The sequence below is a fragment of the Lepidochelys olivacea genome (genome assembly GCF_965140295.1).
Source record: "Lepidochelys olivacea isolate rLepOli2 genome assembly, chromosome: 7".
NCBI lineage: Eukaryota > Metazoa > Chordata > Testudines > Cheloniidae > Lepidochelys > Lepidochelys olivacea.
In genome coordinates, this window is record NC_140417.1 from 13,467,450 (window position 1) to 13,491,813 (window position 24,364).

Here is a 24,364-nt window from a genome sequence, read left to right on the forward strand (position 1 = left end):
TTATTGAAAAATTTCTGACCAGCTCGATTCAAAATAAACTTTCATCAGAATGGCTGCACTGTGTAGGACTGTCTTTAAATTGCAATTAAAGATCTGTAGAGGGCCAGGTAGGTGAGGTAATGTCTTTTATTGGACCAACTCCTGTTGGTCAAAGCAACAAGCTTTTGAGATACACAAAACTCTTCTTTAGGTCTGGGCTATGTCTCTATAGAGATACACACCTAGAGATACAGGCAAACAGTAAGTGGAATGCTGTTTAATAATCAAGATTAAACTGACTGATGATCCTAATCGTTAAAGGCCTGATCCAAATCCCACTCAAGTCAATGGAAGTCTTTCTGCTAAGTTGCATGAGCTTTGAATCAGGCTTCATATAGCAAACATTAGTGATTCATTGTTCTATGATTTATGACCCACATAACCTAATTAAGCTGGAGATATTTTGAGCTATGTGGTCTAAGGGGCTTCCTTGTATGTATTGTCTGGAGCTGGTCAGAAAACTGGTGGATTTTCCCCCCAAAATTCACAGAAAATGTTGATGAAAAAGTTTTCATCTAATTTTTCTGCAGAAAATTTTGATTTTAATCAAAATACCAAAACTCCACAAATATATTGGTTTTCCATGTTTTTCAATGAATTGTCACATTTTTGCACAGGAAGCAGAACTTTGTTCAAAATCAGTCAATCAATCAGTAAGTCAGTCTAAAACAGTTTTTTTCAACAAGTTCATGGTTTCTGACTCTGATAGAGAGAGAGGGAGTATTTTTTTAATGCCAGTGAAGTTTATTGACATTCTAATGACCTATAAGAGCTAAGGAATGTGGATTCTCTAAGTCCTAATAACATGCAGTATGTCTTCTTAAACAGAATAAAGTCTTTACATTGGGTAGGTGATCAGATAAGGAATACATTTTTTTTTTTTGTCTGAGGCCAGGATTGGTGAAACCTTTTACATTCAAAATCATGTCGTAATAACACTGCTTCAGATGTGAAGGCAAGAAATGACAATGCTATAATTTAGACCAAGATCACTGGATGGACATTTTCATGAACATACCACAGGCTTCTCATTCTTTCTCCCATTCCTATTCCTTCTCCTAAGCTCTCTCCAAAGCAAGTAAGTCTGATGAATCAAAATATGCACACATTGCTAGAAAACATCTTGGACTGAAGAAAAGGCTGATACAACAATAGCAGTGACACCCATTGTAACATCATCAGAAATTACTAGTGCCTCTATACCCTATGTGAATGCAACCAAACATGTGGATGATAAGAAACCAGAGAAGAGCAGTAAAATCCCTGAAACCAATCTACATGATTAAGAACATAACTCTGTTGAAAATAATATTAGTATGCAAAAATGCAGACCCTTTTAATGTTGAGATCCTCCTCAGCTCCTGCTCTTCAAACAGGAATTTAGTCTAGCGTCATTAGAGACTCAAATTTATTTTTAAGATTAAATAAATTGAATTTAAAATAAACATATTGATGTTTATTGATAGGCGGGCTTTACAATTATTTGAAATTGTATGTGTTAACACACCCATGACATGCATACTTCTAGCCTGTATGTCTGAGAAAGTGTTTGAAGGCTGATGGACAATGGTTCTGGTATTACACGTTCTCTTTTCCTGTTGCAATTGTGAGAGGTGCCCCATAAAAATATGACAGATGGCTAGATAAACAGTGTTGAGACATAGACACTGTATGTGCATTCTGTATATACGTGTAGAGTGTGCTACATGTCCACAGCTTTACATAGGAGAAGGATTTCATCAAGGAAATTCCCATGCCACAATTTGAATTCCATCCTCACCCCTTCTCATTGCTGTCTGTTCCTTTCCTTTCCTTTTCATATTTCCACCCTCACTTCTATTCAAATACTGTTAAATGACAGGAAGGCACTATATTGGGCTGAGTGGGTGTTGGGATGAATCCTAGTTTGATGGATTTGGGCACTAGTCCTGGTCTGGGTATATTATAGTATAATTGTTCTGTATGTTTGTAAAGCGCTTTGAACAGGCATGTTTTCAAATAGCTCAAAATAAAGAAATAGATGGCTCAAACAGAGGTAGTTATTGACATGTAATTGGTTCACATGCAATCAAAACCTGTCATGGACTGTCCCTAAACAGCACAATCATTATGGTCCCCCATTGTGCACAGGGGGCAGGATGCAGGGAGATTACCTATTGGTTCATTGTTTTCTGAGTGCCATCATGTGCCACTGTTTCATGGAGACTCCTGACACCTTACCATAGGTGGGGCTGTGCCCAGGGAATCTGCAGCTAGTTGGATCCCCCAGACAAACCCCCTCTCTTCCAGGCAGTATGAAAAATAGCAGTAACCGTAACTATATTACACAATGGCCTGAAGGCAGTGACTGTTCCTTTCCTGACCTCTGTAGAACTGTCTTAGCTTATAGATGCCCTATCTAGCAGCATGTGTTTAATGATAGCATGTGAGTAGTCTTACTGATTTAATGGGTACTGACTAAGATTAAACACAGTATTATGAATTACTGTTAATATTAATAGCCATGTTTATTACAATAGTGTCTAGGGACCAACCAAGATTGGGGCCTGATTATGCTAGGCACTGTAAAAATATGCAGTAGGAGACAGTCCCTGTCCCAAAGACATTACAATCTAAACAGATAAACACATTGTTAAATGATTTGCTGGATCAAGGCCATGATCCTGCTTCTCTGTCTGTGCACTCACCAGAAAATGATCAATAATGAACAGCCAAACCACACTGTTGTAGGTAATTTTCCTCTCTTGATACAAAATCCAGATCAACTTTTGCTGGTTGGTTTGTTTTATTTTTATTTATATGCTGCAATACATTTAAACTCTTATAAGCAAATATATATGATAAGATTAACTGAGTCAGGATGTTTGCTTTATTATGCTCTATCCATATTTGCATTTGCAGAGGTTTAAAAAAACAGGGTAACATAAGGAGATATGGAGAAATAACACACTGTCATAGTAATGTCAAAAACCAAAAATTGCCATTTGATTTAGGACACGTAAATATTCCCTGTCTTATAATAAGATTGACTTTAACCATATCAAACTCTACTAAACAATAGCAGGGACATTTTAAAAATGATCAAACATTTTAGAGCGGGTATGCTATCCTGGAGAAAGTAGGTACTTTCTATATCATTGTCAAAAGACAAAAATTGCTTCTTGATTTAGGGTCCTATAAAACTGTACACAGTTGTGAGTCACTAGAAGAAATCTATAAAACCATTTTTATATGCATGGTGGGTAATTGTGACATGGATGGAAGGATTTTGAAACATCTCTCTAGTCTCTGCTGCTACTACATCTGTATGAGCACTGGAGCCCTTTGAAAAGCTTCCTAATATTGGGGAATACTAAAAGATGACAATATATTAAGTGTTTAGGTAATGCTTTTCAGATATAGGACATTTATAGGTACTTCTGGGAAAGATGTTTCCACTTAGAAAGTGATATGCCCTTGACTCATGTATAAATATTACAGAGCATGCATGAAGCTGTATTGAATTGACAGAGGTATATTCAGATCTTTGTGGGCATGCAACCATAAACCAGTAATCTTGGAAGGCACTGGGGAATGTAGGGACAATGGATCTGTGTTCTGGTATGTTTAAAACATTTTGATAACACAAAAAGAATGAGAACATGCATTCAAATAGGAGCAATACAATGAACTAGGCAAGCATGAGAAACTGTTATTAAATAATCCAAATAAATTCAAATTAATTCGAGATTACATTTGTATCTATTTTATGGTCCTGAAGGATCCTTATGCACTTTACAAACTCCAAATAAAATTTTATTCTTACATCCGCTTGGAGGATTTTGATCCCAATACTCCACTCCCCTTTCCTAATGAAGGAAAAACAGTACGTCAGAGTTGAATCCCATGATCAACATCACTGAAATTTTCCTTCCTCTTTAAAAACAGAATGTTAGAACTGTGGATCTTGGAAGAAAACTTTGCCCTGAACATTGAATTCATTCCACCCACCGCTGAAATGCTGCCATATATGGGCTTAAAAAGTGGCAGCTGTTTAAACTATGTACAGACACAATACATAACTGTTTAGGATAGAAAATGTAGAACATTGTAAACACAGGGAGAATTTAGCGAGATAGAAGGGGCTTACCTAGACTGAATTCTGATCAAAACACTCGGGTTAAGAGTCTTTCAAATAGCCAAAGCTTCAGGTAATATCAGTTCAATTTTCCCTTAAATTAATATGGACCCCTGAGTCTTGTCAATTTCAATTTGTTTCATGGTAGACTTTTAGTACAAAACTGTTATGATGACTAGCATTTAGACAGTAGGACGACATATGTGAATAAGTGCTATCTGACATAAGTGAGGCTTGCAGAAAATGGCCTGAGTGAGATAGGTAGATGTTAAATCTTTTACTGTTAGTTTTTTATACTTTAACAGGTAGTTTAGTGTTCTGCTATTCTCCCTTCCATTAATCACTATGATTCAGACTACATATTTTAGTGTGTAAAGAGTCTAAATTAAAGTGCTGATTAGATGGGTATAAAAAAGGCTTCTCAGAGAAGTGATGGAACAAGAAAGCAGGTTCAAGTTCTATTACCTTTTGAATGTACAATTTAAAAGATGAGAAAAGAAAGCAGAAATGAAAAGGCGATTCACTCTCTTAAAGTGTCCTCGCCGTGTATTAAGCCATGGGGCCGTTTTGTCCTGGTGGATGGAGAAAGTGATTCTATTTAACTGTAGGGATATAATTTGTTGGTAGGCTGGTAGGAATGGGATCATTGCCTCTTTAAGGTGTCTCCTTCCTCCCCAAGAAGATTACTGGGAGACAAGATATACCTGCCAGTTAGTCTAGCTCAATCCCCAGGTCGGTCACTTTATGGATGGCCCTTCTGTTGTATTTTCAATAGAGAAGTTTTGACCAAAATATTACATATTAATATATTAATATCTACATATTAATAAATCCTAAGTAAGACCATCCTTATTGATCTTGCCTTGGCTAGATATAAAAGTTTTTTTCCCGAAATATATGTGCACCAGTTTCTTATCTGGCATAAATAAGCATGGCTCCGTCAAATTCAAGGAAGCTATGCCAATTTTCACCAGCAGAGGATCTCTCCCATTGCATTTGTTATCAAAAAACGTAGAACACCTTCAGAACAATAAGCTCAAGCACACATCACTTTAGTGTAGCCAGGAAGAAAAAAACATTCACAAATACTTATTATTATTCAATCTAACATTCTGTCTAACATATTCAGAATCTATATAAATTGTCTGCTGCATACACAGTAGATGCAAATGTATTAATACGCACATCTGTGACTTGGACTGAGTGCAGTATAATTATCAGGAAAGAGAATCAATTAAAACAAATAATCTGTCATGTGCGAAGTGGGAGTCCAATAGTAATTAATGTAATAAAACATATTCATGTTTCTCTCTATCGTCTTCTCTCACTTGTTTGGTGACAGTTGATATGGTCTGTCTTCAGAATGCACAAACAGCTCACATGTAGTTTAAAGGAAACAATGGATTTGGGAAGAAATTCATTAATAAACAGACATGAATTAATCTTAGTAATAGAATTACATCATAATTTCTGAGCAGTAGGAAGAAATAGTGACCTGGTATGTGAACTGACTTTGAAGGAACTAGAATGTGACTTTAAAGTTCTATGTTTAAAAAAAATATATATTTTCTCATAGAGGGAAAGAAATTAGATATTAATATTGCCTAAAATTCTGCCATTGCTCTGTATTCTCTAACACTCTGTTTTCTTCACCTCACATTAACACATTTTTTCTGTATATGTTCAATAATATGGCTTATGGTAACATATGCTTTATTTTATAATCTTCCATTTAAAGGGGAATTGCAATATTTTATAATCTACATGTTATAATATGTTTGATTATGCAACTTGCTATAGCGTGCCTGTTAAGAAATCAAAACTGCATATAATGCCTACTTTGTAACAAGCTATTAAAGTAAGACATGGCTATGTATCCTTAATTAAACATTCATAAATCACTTATTATTAGAACTTTGGTGGAAAATATCAGCCCTTCTAAGGACACTATCTTAGCCCAGTGTGAGATACTGAATTCAGACAGAGTTTGCAAATTCTGATAAGCACCTGCAAATTTCAAAACCCTCAACCCTCTGCCTGTGTGACCTGTATTGGTGTGTGCATTATACACACAATTACACAATGTTGTACTAGGTGGTACGCTTTACACACAGCTCAGCATAGGGGAGGAATGGCACTCCAAGCAAGACAGGCTGCTTGGCCTTTCATCAACCAAAAAGGAACAATGCATATTGTTCCCTGCTGTGCACTGACCTGCTCCACAGGCTGGTAAAGAGGGGGGCAGAGCCAGGGGCTGACTTCGTCCCCACCTTTGTCCTTCCCCCACTGCCTTAGATGGAGCAATTACTGGGCAGATCCTAGTGACACAGCCTGTTGTGATTGGCCCTTGCATAGATTATACAAGGTGTGGGTGGAAAGATCCTGGTACAGGACACCCGCTCCTTCCTGCACACCAGTACAAAGGTCAATCACAGTCTGGCCTTTACCATTTGGGAATATTCAGTCTGTAGATATACCTGAAATTCATGGCCTGTGAAATTCAGAGGAGAGAAAAACAGGAGAAAGGAAAAGTTGTGACATTTTGCAAATTTGCATCCCTTCTGTCCCCTTGCTGTCCTTGAGTATAGTGTCATTGGCAATGTGGACACTGTGTCATATTGTGCCTGTTTCTCATTTGTACCAAGGCATTGCCAGAGCAGTTTAAAGGGACTTTAGTGTAACAGGCTCTGGTGTGCAATAAGATTTTGTATCCACATAGAATGTCTGTCTTTTTTGTTGCTTTTTGTTATGCAAATCCAGCACCTCCCTTCCTTTGCTGCAGAGGGCCTTTTGGCAGTGACACTGGCGGGCTTCTATTCTGCATGGAAGATGGGCAAATGGAGGTGGGAGTGATACACAGGGCAAGTGTTGCGTATCACAGAACACTACACTCTGCAAACTCCCTGAAGTAGGTGGGGTACGAGTGCTTCTTCAGCCATGTGAGGGTCTGCAAATAGTACATCTAACATTGGAGAAATGTGTAGAAAATGTGTCTACCAAATGCAGAATCCCACAGAGTCTGGAGAAATGAGACATTCTAGTTTTTGTTAATTATTTCAGTGTTGCTCTACCTTCGGGTTGTACTGCTGCCCATCACCATAATATTAGAAAGCCTTCCACACAACATGGACTGTCCTTAGTGAAGCCCTTTGTGGACCACTGGGTCTCATACTTTTTCCCATGGCTCTTGCTCAAATATCATCCTTCTCTTTTTCTGGATCCCATCTACATCTAATCCCACTGTTCTGCAGATTTGGTTATTAAGTTTGGGAGCTTCTGTTGCCACTGGATTAGGTAGAATTCTGTATAGAACATCTAATTTAATCAATCTCTATAAAATGCTGAAATGGATTATCCCACTCACACATTTTCTTTTCTATATGGTAAGAAATTACTTTCACTAAGCCTAATTCAGACTTGAGCTAAAACCACTTGCTGCTTCCAGCTTTCTCGGTATTATCAAAAGAGATTCTAAATTATACTAATAAATAGAAACAATTTCCATCTGCTAAAGAAGAATGAAATAACAAAGATTAGCATTTTAACTTGAGTCACTTACTTGTTAAACAATACACCCTGACCTCAACGTTTATCTACTGGCATGCATGTACACATGGATGTGTGAATAGTGGTTATGAATTTATTCTTGGGGAACAAATACAACATATCAGATATCTATTGTTCAGTTAATATAAGACACCCTGCCTAACAGCAGGAGATATAGAACTGCCTGGTTTGTATTTATACTATTTAGTATTCCGAATAGCCACATTTCTGGATGGTTCAAATTTACCTAACCCATAAGAATTCATGCCTCCTTGTTTAATGTAATTGACCTAGTCTCCTTATTTATTGTTTTGCAGCAATATCTGGCTATTACAAAATCTAAATATTTCTTGACAGCTCTCTGGAAAAATCTGAAGCTAAGAATTCGTATTCATGCTGCATTAATACTTTCTGCCAGGCTGAAGACTTGATTGTTATTAAGCTGGCAAAATTCCAGGTTCTGGCCTAAGAAGTAACATTAGCCCTGTTTTCACTTTTTAATTTGTTACAAGCTATGATACATACATTCATGAGCCTGGAGTGATAGGTGGCCTTGCTTTCCTCCTGACTTTAAAGGAATTTCTCAGAGTGTCTGGTTCAAAAGAGCATCTCACCAGCAACTCATAAAAGTAACTAAACTCTTCTGATCTTTTGCAGCTCCACCTATCCACTTTGTGTAGAGAGTTAAAAAGGAGACTCTGATTTACAAATTTCACTAACGCAAGTGAACTGGGAGGCCATTTGAAGTGCCTGTAGATCCCTTTCCCTCAGATTTTTGTTTGTTGGGGATGGGGGGTTGGATGGGTCTGGGGTTTTGAGGGCTGACTGTTTGGGGAGGCGCAGCATTCCCTACGCCGGTGTAGTGTATTACATTTCTCCTTGTAGGAATGTGCTACTTACGGTGTACTACTTACGGCTGCCAGTCCTGGTGCTCTGCAAGTAGTACATTCCTATGGTGAGAAATTTAACACACTACACCGGTGGACAGAACCCCAGACCGACAGCAGGCTGAGCAGCTCAGCCTGCTGTCGGCCTGGGGTTCCATCCGCTGGCTCCTGCCAGCAGGGGTCCCAGCCGCCGGCCCTGCTCAGCCCGCTGCCGGCCTGGGGTTCCATTCACCCAGTGGCAGTGACTGGGACTCCAGCTGGCAGCAGCGTGCCAATAAAAATCAGCTCGCGTGCCGCCTTTGGCACGCGTGCCGCAGGTTGCCAACCCCTGGTATATGGCCTCTATGAGACTAGGTGACTGAAACATCCTAAAACAGAAGCAGGGAAAGAGGAAATGATAACCATATACCCAGAAACAATGCCACATAGATCCCCAGTTCTGCAGCATGTCTATATTGGATCCCTTTTCTTTTGAGTGGAAGGTGGCTTCCTGGTAAATTCCTATTTGTGAATATTTGGGAATATATATTATTCCTAGTATACCTACCTAGTGCATTTCATCTTGAAAGTACTGTTGAAATGCTAATTAATTCTTACACCCCCCTCTCTGAGGCAGCTCAACACTATTTTTGCCATTTCACAGACAAAGAGACTGAGTCAAAGAGGTTAAGTGGCTTACCCAGGCCATAGGGTGATGCAGTGTTAGAGCTGGGATTAGACTTTAGACACGGCTGGGACCCAATGCAGTGTTCAAACCAGGACTCCTTTTCAGCAGGTTTTGATCCGCATTGTTAAGTCCACTCATTCCCTAGCAGTCAGAGTACAATGTGTACCCCTCAGTCCCCACTCATGTATACTCACACTGACCCCAGTGGGGACCCTTTCAGTAGGATCTGCAGCTGTGAAGGAACATGTCTGACCTGCTTGCTCTCCTTAAATCCCTGAGTAAAGCTGATGAAAAGTTATCTATCTTAAGTACTTACATGGCCCCATCACCAAAGCATCAGACTGCCTTACAATCTTCCATGCACTTATCTTCACAACATCCCTGTGAGGCAGGGAAGTGCTACTATCCCCATTGTACAAATGAGGAACTGAGGCACAGAGAGTTTAAGTGACTTGCCCAAGATCACAAAAGAAGCCTGTAGTAGAGCAGGGACTTGAACCTAGGTCTCCCAAGTCCTCAGTCAGTGCCTAACCCCTGGACAATCCTTCCTTATACTACAGCTTTCCATAAGCTTTTTCTGCAGCTGCCCTCTCTGCCCAGAAAACCTCCCACTTCTTTTCAAAGGAGTCTCAGGATTATTGCAGAGGTATGTGTATAGGGGAAACTCTTACAGAGTGACTTTAATGGATGCAGGGTGTAAGGGAGCACTTGACCCAGCACTTATGCCCCATAGTTATTTTTAATGTCTACTTGTTCAGTACCACTTCATGTTACACTGGATTCCCTCCAGTCTGCTAGCCTCCTCTATGTACTCTTATTCGCTTCACCTGGCATGCTTTGTATGCTGAACACATTATTCCTTTTCTCCCCCCTCCAGAACACAAAATGAAAGTGTGGGGAAAAAACAGTCATTTAACAAACTAACCATAACATACTTTTTTAATAAGAAAAGTTACTAGGAAGTTACCACAAGGCTTAGCAATAGGTCCCAGGATAATATTACGGAACCCAGATTTTCAAGCTGGCCAATTATACTGGAAGGAATAATAAATGACCAACAGTGAACTAAGAAACAGAAGGATCATTTCAGATGTAGGAGCAATAAACAGCAACTGAGATTCTATGCAGGTAAATATGCAATATGTCTGCAAGCCAAGAATTAAAAAAAGAGAGACTATCTCAATAAATGATACATTCCTGTTACATATTGATTTTTTAAAAAGAGAGAGATTTGTGTATAATTGTAAGAAAACCCCACAGCTGCCAGCTGGATGCGTGGCTCTATGGTAGAAGACAAGTACTAGAATGGAGATGGGAGATATAATACAAATCAAAAGACGCAGAATTACTGCTATGAAAAACGCTAGGTAGGCCTTTCCTAATAGATTGTGTCCAGCGCCGGTCACTAGGAACAGGCGCCTGCAATCCTCGTGAAAGTTGCCACTGAAGTCAGTAAGGTGTGCAAGGAGTGCAGGATCAGGTGCTTTGCTAGTAAAGGATGTTATTCCTCTTGAAGAGAGTGCACTGGAAAGGTATCAAAATAGTTTTAATATGAAAAGGAGGACTTGTGGCACCTTAGAGACTAACCAATTTATTTGAGCATAAGCTTTCGTAAGCTACAGCTCACTTCATCGGATGCAGCTCACGAAAGCTTATGCTCAAATAAATTGGTTAGTCTCTAAGGTGCCACAAGTCCTCCTTTTCTTTTTGCGAATACAGACTAACACGGCTGCTACTCTGAAACCAGTTTTAATATGGTGTTTAATAAACAATCTGTGATGTTTAATATGAAGCCAGTGTCAGCCTTTTAAACACTGAATAAGGGACTTGGTGGCATAAATTAAAGTGTTACTGTGACATCTGGCTCACATTGTAACAACCTCTGCATGAGATCTTGCAAGACAAAAGATCTTCAAGACACCACTGTAATGGTTTATCAGCAGTTCCATTATGAAACCCCCTCTCCTGAAAGAGACATCCTCCCATGTTGTTTAACTGCATTTCAGTTTTGATCCTGGATTATTAAAATAAAGAGGAGTTTTGCCACTGATTTCAATGGAAATAAGATCAAGCTATTTATCTTTATCATGCTTAAAATATTTTGGAGGCTATTTTCCAGAGTTCTTGATTTGAGTTTTCACTTAAAGCATATATTTAGTTTCTTTGTTATGTATGAATACATGTGTGTGCGCCTTAAAAATATAGCTCTTAATATCTGAGTTAAGAAGGGATTTCTGAGAACTTTTAAAGTAATCATTAATTACATTAGGAGTTATAATCATTCTAAAGGAACCCTTTACAGTTTTCCATATATCTAATCTAATCTATCTATATACCTCTCTCTATATAGATATAGATATAGATATCTATATCTTATTTTTTTAATTGATGCAGCTCTACACCGTAGCAAAATTTAAGACAGACTGCTTTTTAAGTTAATTCATATGCTTATTTTTGATTTTACAACACTATTATACAGATCTCCCTTGAGGTTATTGTCATAGAATTTTTTATTCTTGAAAAATGTCTGTCATCACATGAAGACTCCAGGATCTAAATTTAAATACAATGTTTATAGATGTTATGATGGGGGCGGGGGGAGAGAAACCCTTGAAAATATGTTCAGACCCTATGAAAATCAGGCTGTAAGATTTTACCTCATCAGATTACACAGGATGAATTACATACATGTTATTTCCTTAAAGAGTTCCATCTGGTTGCTGCATCTTGTTTGAAATGATGTATTTGCAGGGCTTTCATTTGAATCTGGCAGTGTTTTTCATCACATGGTATTGACTACTGAAAGTGTTTTGTGATGACATATTGAGAGGATACCTCAGGTGCTCTGAGGTTTTAGCTCACCATCAGATCAAGTGTTTATGCAAAGTTAGGTCTTGTGAGGTTGCCATTAGTTATTGCCATTGGCATATTGCTACGATTCTGATTCAAAGGTTCTGAGCAAGAAGTTGGACTTTCAGAGAGTTTCAATAAGTAATATACCTTGGGTATTTACTGCATTATTTAAATACTTAACAATAAAATAATAAATAGTATGAGTCTGGTTCCTGTCATTCTTTCTGTTGGAGGACATTGCTCCTATTGTTAATATGGGGGTGATGGCAAAGTCTAATAACCCAGTTATAAGTAGGACTAGATAGGTTTGTTATGCTATACTGTACTCCCATGTCATCTACCACTAAGTACACTCCTTTTACCTCCTTCTCTCGCTCTCATCTGTATGCCTTCTTCTATGGTTTCAGAGTAACAGCCGTGTTAGTCTGTATTCGCAAAAAGAAAAGGAGGACTTGTGGCACCTTAGAGACTAACCAATTTATTTGAGCATAAGCTTTCGTGAGCTACAGCTCACTGCATCGGATGCATACTGTGGAAACTGCAGAAGACATTATATACACAGAGACCATGAAACAATACCTCCTCCCACCCCACTCTCCTGCTGGTAATAGCTTATCTAAAGTGATCACTCTCCTTACAATGTGTATGATAATCAAGGTGGGCCATTTCCAGCACAAATCCAGGTTTTCTCACACCCCCCCTTTTTTTTTTTCCAAAAACCACACACACAAACTCACTCTCCTGCTGGTAATAGCTTATCCAAAGTGACCACTCTCCTTACAATGTGTATGAAAATCAAGGTGGGCCATTTCCAGCACAAATCCAGGTTTTCTCACCCTCCGCCCCCCCCCCCACCCCCCCAACTCACTCTCCTGCTGGTAATAGCCCATCCAAAGTGACTACTCTCCCTACAATGTGCATGATAATCAAGGTGGGCCATTTCCAGCACAAATCCAAGTTTAACCAGAACGTCTGGGGGGGGGGGGGTAGGAAAAAACAAGGGGAAATAGGCTACCTTGCATAATGACTTAGCCACTCCCAGTCTCTATTTAAGCCTAAATTAATAGTATCCAATTTGCAAATGAATTCCAATTCAGCAGTTTCTCGCTGGAGTCTGGATTTGAAGTTTTTTTGTTTTAAGATAGCGACCTTCATGTCCGTAATTGCGTGACCAGAGAGATTGAAGTGTTCTCCGACTGGTTTATGAATGTTATAATTCTTGACATCTGATTTGTGTCCATTTATTCTTTTACGTAGAGACTGTCCAGTTTGACCAATGTACATGGCAGAGCGGCATTGCTGGCACATGATGGCATATATCACATTGGTGGATGTGCAGGTGAACGAGCCTCTGATAGTGTGGCTGATGTTATTAGGCCACACTATCAGAGGGGTGGGAGGAGGTATTGTTTCATGGTCTCTGTGTATATAATGTCTTCTGCAGTTTCCACGGTATGCATCCGATGAAGTGAGCTGTAGCTCACGAAAGCTTATGCTCAAATAAATTGGTTAGTCTCTAAGGTGCCACAAGTACTCCTTTTCTTTCTTCTCTGGTGCGTCCTACAAATGAATAGCCCTTTCAGTCCCAATGCTCCAGGAATGCGCCCCCTCACTCTCAAATTTCTCCTCGCAATTCACTCATTTATGAAGCACCAAAACTTTAGTCTACATCAGTACAAAGTTTTCATTAATTATTGTTATTAATATTTTTATTTAAAAAAAACCCAACCAGCCAAACTTTCTCCAGGCTTGTAACTTTCTCTGTTTCTCCCAGTGCATTTCTGTTGAGATAGGCCCATGTCTTCTTCTGCATGCATGTTGCTGGTGCCTATCAGAACTTCAAAATAAAATAATAATCAAAGCAGAGAACTTGGAGTAAAGGTTTCTCACTACAACAAATCCCCAAAACACAGGTTACGGCAATGGGAATACCCAACATAGAAGCAACATCCTAGTAGTAGTCAACTGCCCCTAGGACACACAGCCACAAAACACACTCATACCCTTTCTAACAACCTCTCTTTTGATTTCAGCTATATTGTCACCCTCAGTACACACATCACACTGCAAGTCAGCCTTTCAGAGCTAAATTATTTAGGGTTAGAACAGGTCCAACCTCTCACCCATAGTCCTGTGAGCTGCTTGCCATATTAGCATTCTTGTCACAATGCTGAGGACCAGGCTACTTGGTGCTGCTACTCCCCCCATGAATAGGTCTGGACAGAGACTTTGCAGGGCCAGGGTTCTGACCCCACAACCCCAAATCCCAGCCAGCCGATTTGGCAGGGTACCAGGGAAGTAAAAAATCTGAACTTCTCCCTGGTATCACAGGTAGGAGGTGGGAAGAGGGAAGGGAAGGAACTGTGGTTCAGAAAATCTTCTTTGAAGCGGTACTGGCACCAACAAGTGGGCAAGTTGGGGTATGTCTGCCATGTTCCAGGAGAGGGCTGCTTTAAACCCTCTCCAGAGCACTACATACAGCCTGGTGGCAGAGGGTCCCTGAAAGAGTCTGTCTTGCAAATACTCGGGTCCCCTTCCCTTTCTGGTCAGCCCCATTCATTTTATGTGCTGTGCTCCTGGTCCCCAAAAGAGCAAGGGTTGCAGAGGGAATAGCCTGCTATGTTCCCACTATGGGAAGGCTTTACACTTCCAGGGCCCTAGCTTGGTTTCCACCAGTGCAATCCAAGGAGTGAATTGAGCCTGTCAGTGAATGCTCCAGAACCCTCTGTAAAGTAGAGAAAATTTATTTAAGTGATATCTCAGAACTGGGATTTAATCAGTGTCAGATCTTAGGATCTTAGGAGTTTCTGTCTCCCTTACTTATATGTGCCTCAGATCACACATACTGGAAATTATATACTGGAAACAAAAAGAGAAGTAAGACAGAAAATTGTATGTGAGGTTTACGTCTTCCAGGAGGCCTCTAAGATCTGTGTGTTTGAAAATGCAGTGAGACAGGAGGTCAACGGCAGCCAATCTGTTGGTGAATCACTGTATATGTTGCCTATAGAAACTAATTAGAGAGCCTTTCCTCTGTTGAAGGAAGCGTGGCAGACATCACTAAACACTGTTATCACTGCTGCAGTTTTTTCTTTACACATTATCCATATTGCCTCTGGAAGCATTTGTGTGGCCTCTGTTTTCCTATCAAGCAACATAAGACATATAATTACTGCACTTTGTCTCACTTCAGTTTGATTTCATTTCTAAAAAGAGTTACAGGCTAACAGCCTATGGTCTAGGTCTGCCACATTTACTCCTGTTTTGAATTTTGGTTAGGGAACATGTTTCACTGATACCCTTAATAGTTGCGGTTGCTTCTGAAGCTAGGGACTGGTCTGCAGACCAGTGAGATGCAAATGGGGCTGGGTTTGGAACTGGGGCACAATCACACCTGGGTTATGCAAGACCTTTGCTCTTCATGGGGTTACCTTTAGAGGTATTGGGGGGTTAAAATGCTGCTGCCCCTTGTAAATGGGCATCGGCCATTGTCAGGTTCAAGAGGATGTAGGGAATAAAGAACGATAATGGTTATGGAACTGGAACCCTGTAGCAGCGCAAAAGGGCCGGTAAATCAGCCAGAGATCAGTGGAGCACTGGGAAGCCCCAGCCTCCCATTCCTAACTGGGTATTATGGGAGTTATAATAGGAAGCATTGCTTTTGCCACTGCTTAGGGTAAAGCTGGGTAATTAATGGGGAAATAATTAGTGAATATTTTAATCGAAAAAAATCCATGAAAATGAGATACATTAATTGACAAATATTATTTGACCATTTCTCATTAAGCAAACACTTCAGTGAGCGACATCTGGGCAGCAGGTACTGTAATGGGAATGAAGCTACTATGTGTTAGAGACAGTTCAGAATAGAAACTACTGCCAACCAGCTGCTTGACTTTGGGCCTGTCCATTGTCTTCAGTGGGGTTTAGGTCAGGCCTTATGTGTTAATATAAAAGCTAGATCTTATAAACTGTCTTTTGTAGGTACTGAAAAATAAATAAGTAGCTACAAAGTCCGCAGCAAGAAGCACACAGTATAAGGCCTCATGCAAAACCCATTGAAATCAATGTCTTTCCACTGAATTCAATGGGATTTAGATGGGCAGCTTTGCACAATTTTGGGGAACAAAAATGGAGATTTAATTTAAAAGCAGTAACGTTTAAAACAGATATTTAACAGCCCAGCTTTGAGAAGATTTGAATGATCTGGGTATCTAAGCACTACACTGTCATTCACTGGTATAAATAAGTTTCTTTTTCTTATTGATTACTTTGAATAAATAAAATACTTTCATTTTTAAAAGTAGGAATTCCTTAAATGTGAATGATATTCGTAGGGTAAGGTTGGCAACGTAAATGGATGGGAGCTGATCCTTTGCTGAAGCTAGTGAGCATACAGTGCAGCTCTAGAAGGGAGGGGTTGCAAAGCTGTCCAGGTACCAAGCCAATCTCATTGTGTAAACTAGAGCAGCCTGAAGGCTGCTATAAATTATGCCACCCACCAATCCTAAAAATGCCAATAAGGGATCAGTGGGTACAGGGAAGCCCCATCCACTCTCCCTTAACTCTCAGTCTTGTTCCTGCAATGACATAAAGGAGCAGGGGCCTCGGAGCCACTACACCAACTTTAGGGACAACTTTGCACCAGAACAGCACAAAGGAGACTCTCAACCTTTATTTATCAAACATAGCACAAACTAGAGTGAAAATCATAAACACTGTAACTTTATAGTCCAAAAAGTTGTCTGGAGTTGAGATGATTGACCTAAATTATACCTTTGTTGGTACATTCTTAAAAAAAAAAAGAGAGAGAGAGAGAAAGCTAATATGTCTAAATCTTCTATGTTATAGGGGAAAACCTCCAGTGATACTAAAATCTGAGTGTGTGAAGCAATTTCTTTTCTTTTTCTTTTTTTCTTTTTGTGCCCAGGAGACAACCCTTTTAGAATGATTACAGCCATTGCATACTGTGTATCAACCAAAGAAAATTCAAAGTACTAGTAAATCAACTTCAAAAAGCATGGTATTTATGAGATAACTGTACGTTCACTATGCTTTTCCAAAGGCTTGGGTTAAGCCCAAGGGTTGTGATTGTATTATAACAGCTATTTTCATTATGACTTATTGGTAAAGCAGTTTACTCTTAAAAGACATTTTTATGCTATTTGTGAACCATGCAACATGCTAGGGTTTATATCTCTTATTCTCTATAATTGTGTTAAATGCAGCAAATGATTACAGACTGTTAACGTTAGTTCTTTTATACAGAGTTTCAACTCTTCATAATTGTGGGCATTCATGCATATTTTGGGAGCACAATATTATTGCTTGTATTTGCACTTGTAATAAGGTACATGTGCAAATGATCATCTAGATTGCCCACTGGTAATTTACACGTATATTTTAACTATGATGTGTGTAGTCACCATAACTGTGCATGCAAAGTATATACACATTCTTCAGTGTGTGATTAGAAACTCTAGAGACCGCATTGTAAAGCACAACTAGCTAATTTATATTTATATTGTTTTCCTTGTTTGGCTATGAGACATACACAATCCAAGCTCTAGACCATTAAATACTGCAGAGTTGCACATAGCCCATTTTAAGTTACACTGCCCCCGGAAAAAGCAAGGCCAAAAACATTATGTCATAACAAGATTTGCTTTCTCTTCTTTTATCCAATAGTAATTTTGCATTTATACAGCATCTTGCATCCATAGATCAGCCTGGTAAAATGCTGGGTATGCAACTTCACAATGGAGAGATGGGTTCAGCTGAGGAACAGACCTGCCAGTCCTTCAGAAGGAATTTCTAAAGTGAAGTTTATAGCATTTTAGAGGTAGGGGGTGTATTGAAACTATCTTTGTTATCCGCGGGTACCATAGAGCCATACGGTGAATGGGAACCAGATTTTGCCTTTGGATGTGCACATGCAAATCCGGAAGTCGGTTGTAAAAGTGAACCAAGAGAAGCTGCAGTCACATATAAAAGGGGTAGAACTTGGTCGCTTAACAAAGGATGTTGAAAAAACTGACAGCATATATTCTGTCAACAGGTACATGCGTATCCCACTGAGGTGTTCGGAGTTAGGAATTTTCATTGAAGGCTGAAAGTATTTAAAAAAAATAAAAAACCCAGAGATTTTGTGTACTAAATTTGAATTAGAAACAAGCCACAGTATTTTCAGCTCCAGAGAAACATTTTTCAGTAGTAGTCTGGAAGGTAAAACAAATGGTGACCCAGTTCCTTTTGCAACAAGAGAGGAAACAGGAGCCATCAGCATCAGGGAAACCTTAGGCAAATAGTAATTTCCCCCCCAACAAGATATGGTTCAATAATTTGGAAATAAGCAATAAATGCCATAACAATGGAGGTAAATCTTTCCGGAGTCAGCAGAACTGGTCTCCCTTGCCTTTGCTCCATATAGTTACAAGCATTTGCTATTCATTCTGTTATGACTACCTGGGAAGGAGTCTGAATGCAGAGTGTCTGAGGGATGAAGAGTTTGAAAAGAAAAATGTATCTGTATATCATTGGTATTCATGAGAAAATTCACATTAGATGCCATAAATCAGGTGCTCAGGAGACAATACAGAGATCAGGAATAATGGTGAGCCAAAAATATAAGCCTGGCTGGGACAGACTTCAGCTTCTTTCTTGGTAGCTGAGTACATGAAAGGGAGAAATAGATATTATAGGCCAAATTCATAGTTAGATCTCATGACATAGATATTTGTGTAAGTGGATGGGAGGGAAGGTTGGGATTGCAGAATAAAATCCTCCAACACAGCTATCAAGAAGAGTAAGATAAGCACACTCCTAACTTATCTCCCCCTAGTTTTAGACACACACTCTATCATATCCTTCTTTCTCTCTTCCTGCTACACTTCCACACTTCCATCTCCTTGCCATGTGAATTATGCCAACACACTCTCACTGGTGTATATTTTGGTCCCATCATTAACATCACTAGTGAATTTGACCTACATCCTCTGCTGTTAAACCCTCTATTTTTCCTCTTTGGTCAAAGTGTGACTATTTCCGCAATCATGGCACAGCATTTTGTCATCGGTAAAACTGTCAATGAGCTTGTATTTAACAAAGAGTAAAATCTTGTAATTTTCATTGCCCAGCAATGTTCTCCTCTGTAAAATGTCGGTTTTCCACCTGAAGTGACTGTCTTTCACTTTTAGAAAATGAACAGACAATCACAGCAGACATGAGAAATGTTGCACATTTTCATGAAAACCTGTTACGCCACCAGAAATGACTCTGGCCCAGACTAAGACTACGTCTATACTGTGAACCTTTCAATGGCGCAGTTGGGCCACTGCAGCCGCGCCATTGTAAGGTAAGCAGCGTAGTCACTCTTTGGCACTGGGAGAAAGCTCTCCCGGCGACAAAATAAAACCACCCCCAACGGGGGGCAGTCGCTTCAATGACAGGAGAGCAGCTCCCGCCGACAAAGCGCTGTCCACACCGGTGCTTTTCATCGCTAAAACGTTTGTCATGCGGGGTCAGGGGGTTCACACCCCTCAGCGACAAAAGTTTTAATGGCGAAAGTGCCAGTGTAGACCAAGCCTAAAACTAGCAAACGGGTTATTCAAAAAGAAAGGTTAGTAACAAAATAAAGTTTTAGAAAATAACCCAAAGCACAAATCTACTGAGTATTGTTATGCTATTTCATTATATATCTGTCAGCTCATCCTAGTGATGAAATAAATCTATATATCATATGCTTCTAAATTCTTCCTGTCTAAGAGAAGAACAATCAAATTTCAAACTTTGGGCTTAAGGCATAAAAGAATTTTCCCTTTATCTACCACATCACACTGGATACGATGTCACAGGAGTTAATACATTTGTTTACACCAGGCATGAATTTGGCCCCAAATCATCAATAGTCTAGATGCTGAGACAGAAGTAATTCATGAGTATATTACACTGTGTCCATCCTTTCCAATAGAGCTGGGCAGATTATTGTCTGTGAAAAAAAAGACTCAAAAGTAACAGTCACACAGTAACATGCAACACAATCTGACTAAGACTGGAAGAATTGGGCCCTTAGTGATTCCTTTATACCCACTTCAGCTATCTTTTTGTCCATCAGACTATATAGATATATTCATTTCAAGCATGCAACTATATATACCAAGCACATAACCATATGACCCCCACATATGACTTATTATTCATTTGCCCCCCTCCAATGTCAAAAGGAGAGGAAGTGACAACTAGAGTATAATATCTGATGGGTGAATTCTTTTCCATTGATTTGTTTGCTCTAATGGGAAAGCAGCAAAACACCAGTACTGACTACTTTTGTAACAAACGTATTTGTATACATTACGTGCTGTTAATAAATAGACATGCAACCAGTACTTCTATGGGAAAAATCTAATGTCTCCCCCATGATCATATTTAGTATGCCTTGTTTTTTATCTAAGTAGATTGTGTGTTTAAAGTATGGCATAACAATTATAATAAGTGATAGCATTACATCCAGAAAACAAAGAGTATGACAGCACGATTTATCATGTTAGTTTGCCTGATTTAATGCCAGACCGGGGTTCTAGTCTGAACCAGATTTTCTCCGACTATAAATATTTCAGGGTTTTTTCATTTATTCTTGATTTAGTTTGACAGTAAATAATCCCATGGAAGCTGTTGTTGGAAAGCTGTTGTAAAAATTATTAAGTACTTGTTTGCCCGTAAGGTCCTTGTTTCTGGCAGAGTTTAAATAAGTAAAATAGTTGGGCTACCTAAAGAAAATAGATTTAAAAAAAATTTTTTTTTTACTATCATGTGCAATAGTTTGTGGGTTTGAGGTTAGAAGTGGGACAGCAGTTACAAATCAGAAAATTAATAAATATCTTCAGCTTATATGAATGCCATGATTACTGGATACGTAGTCTTGCTATTGGCAGTGGCATGTGCCTCTGGGTTACAAGAGACCCAGGTTTAGATGCAGTTTAAGTAGGTATTATTACATGCTTCAGCAGAACAATCTGACTACTAGGTTTCTTTTTTCCAGAAACCACAAGCCATTTATATACTCATAGATTAATATTGAACTGCCTGTCTCTGAAAGCTAAAAATAGTCAAGCAAAGCTCAACTGTGCATCAGACACAGTCCTGTTGTTGGGGGTAGTATGGAGATGCATCACCTCAGATGAGGGTGGGGGGCATCAATGTCATTTGAAGAGATACAATGCTTCCAGCTCCCTGTTACATTGGCTGTTGAAGAAACCCCTTCAGAAGGCGTGTGTGAGAGATACTCTCCCCAGGATGGCCACCCAACTCCTCTGTCTGACACGTCTGGAGGTGGAGCTGAGGTACAACTCACTTTCCACCCCTGGCTCTCCACCCTCTTCAGTGTGCTGTACATCCTCAGGGGAGATGGGAAAGAGCAGTCACTATATTCCCTGTGTCCAGAGGGACTGCGATTCTGCTAAGCCCTGACACAGGCTATGCCCTTTATTCCCTCCTCCACCCACTGCACACCTGCATATCAACCCAGGTCTAATCCTTAAGGTTTAGGACAAACCTAAACAAAATTACCACCATAGTTTCAGATTGGGCAAGATATTCTTACCCACTTCTAAATCCTTGAAAATCCCTTCTTTTCACATATTCATAACTGTCTAAAACTTCACCTTTTGAGATACGTTTTAGGCGAAATCGGTTGGAAGATAGGTGCTATTAGTAGGGTACATATACTGTGAATTCTGATTTGGTAGCATTTTACAACCACTTTGTACAGGTGCAAATAACACCTAATGCAGAAACCGTAGAGACTCAGGCACTTGTTTGTCTTTTATGAGAGCATCTGCAATCCATTAAGGCCAAGCTTTTAAAGTTAGATTCCTAAGTCCATATTTAGGCACCTGAATAAGTTGTGTGATTTTCAAAAGTGCCGAGCACCAAACATCTCTCACTCTCTTAAATCTTACTTCTTGCTTACATCAGTGTAAATTAGGAGTAACTCCACTGAAATAAATAGATCCACACGGCTGTAAAGTGGGAAAAAGGAGAGGAGAATTGGGCCCTAAATGTCGAACCTAGTTTGTCAGTGGACAATTTTCAGCACTTAAAAGGTGCAGAATGATTTTCTAATTTGATAGACCCACTTTATCGAGTGCTTTCCAGTTTTAACTTTTTAATGAACTGATTCCCAACAATAAATTACTAATTTGCCATTTGGGAGTAAAGGCCAAACTGATCCTTTTTTTTTTCTTGATTTAATTCATCATACAATGACTGAAATGTCAGAGGAAATTAGCACAAATTGTTATTTAAACCCTTGAGGAAACATGTTTTATTTCTCAAGAATAACCCTTCCAAAAAAAAAAAAGATTTTTATGTGTATGATATTATATTGCTTTAACCTTAATCGTGAAAGTTACAATTCTACTATTAGTATAAACCCTGTTCATTCCCCTAGATCTGCCAATGCATCTCTTCCAGCCCATGGTGAAGATGGAAGAGCCACTTCCTTTCGGCACTATGTCCCCAGCTCCTAGGGCATTATGAGGATTCTCTGCTGGGTCCCGGATTCATTCAAGTGTAGGGGAAACTCTGAGTTTGCTCATAGCTTGGGTGAGATGCTCACAGTCCCCCAGCAAAGCCCCATATGAAATGCATAGATATTTTTTTCCGATAAGCCCCCTATCTTTAGTTATTAGCAGATATTATTTCTTTTATAGTAGCATTTTCAATCATACTGATAAAAATTGAAGGGGGATAACCAAGAAGGTCCTCATTAAAACCACAGTGATCCTCATTAAAACTGGCAATCACCATTTGCTAGTAAAATTAACATTAAGGTGGTATTTGTGGCATTTCCTTCCCTGGAGTGTATTTAGCATGTGGAATAATGTGGAATACTACAACATTTATCAAGGTTTGTGTTGGGGGGGGGTTGTTTTGTTTTCTGGTGACTAATACATCTGATTTAAGGTATTTAAAGAAGACCACAGAACTGAGCTATGAAATTCTATTGCTAGTATGAGAAAGTGAAGAATTAGAGAGTCTAGTAATCTGTAATTTGAAACCCACACAAATATCAATGCTTGTTTTCAGAATTCTTATCTGACTTATTAACTTTTATCCATCCCTCTTATAAAATAAAATGTTTTATATTAAAGAACATACACCGGATTCTCAAGCTGAAAAACTCCTAATTTCAGTGGGACATTTATTTATTGCAGTGGGACAACGGGGCCATATGCATTTGGAATATGGGCCATGTCAGGGCTCCTTCCCCACTCTGAACTCTAGGGTACAGATGTGGGGACCCGCATGAAAGACCCCCTAAGCTTATTCTTACCAGCTTAGGTTAAAAACTTCCCCAAGGTAGAAACTTTGCCTTGTCCTTGAACAGTATGCTGCCACCACCAAGCGTTTTAAACAAAGAACAGGGAAAGACACCACTTGGAGACGTCTTCCCCTCAAATATCCCCCCAAGCCCTACACACCCCCTTTCCTGGGGAGGCTTGAGAATAATATCCCAACCAATTGGTTACAAAATCATCAAAGACCCAAACCCCTGGATTTGGAACAATGGAAAAATCAGTCAGGTTCTTAAAAGAAGGATTTTATTAAAAAAAAAAAAAAAGGTAAAAATCATCTCTGTAAAATCAGGATGGAAAATACTTTACAGGGTATTCAGATTCAAAACACAGATGATCCCCCTCTGGGGAAAATCTTAAAGTTACAGAAAACAGGAATAAACCTCCCTCTTAACACAGGGAAAATTCACATAAAACAAAATAAACTAATTTGCCTTGCCTGGCTTACCTCTACTGGTTGCAATATTGGAGACTTGGATTAGGATGGGTTGGAGAAGATGGATTTCTGTCTGGCCTCTCTCAGTCCCAAGAGAGAACAACCACATAAACAAAGAGCACAAAAAAAGCCTTTCTCCCCCCTCCCCGACCCTAAGATTTGAAAGTATTTTGTCCCCTTATTGGTCCTTTGGGTCAGGTGCCAGCCAGGTTAGCTGAGCTTCTTAACCCTTTACAGGTAATAGGATGTTGCCTCTGGGCAGGAGGGATTTTAAAGCACTGTATACAGAAAGGTGCTTACCCTTCCCTTTATATTTATGACAGGCCAAATTCTGGCTTTTGTTGTGCATATGTGCATGACAGCAGAAGTTGCATGGATTGTAGGAACTCCATTTGTATTCCAGCCAATTCCAAGACAAAAACCATCTAGCAGAATTACAGAGCAGGCAGCATTTGGGGGTGTGAT

The 24,364-nt window shown here is 39.4% G+C and overlaps 1 protein-coding gene across 1 annotated transcript in view; it reads left to right on the forward strand.

The window, feature by feature from the left end:
- The window catches only part of LOC311523895 (contactin-6-like), a 233,856-nt gene that overhangs the window by 19,101 nt on the left and 190,391 nt on the right, over positions 1 to 24,364 (forward strand). The window contains exon 2 of the mRNA XM_084634421.1: positions 17,833 to 17,951. The gene's annotated coding sequence lies outside the window, so the exon portion shown is untranslated. The remainder of the gene's footprint in view (positions 1 to 17,832; positions 17,952 to 24,364) is intronic.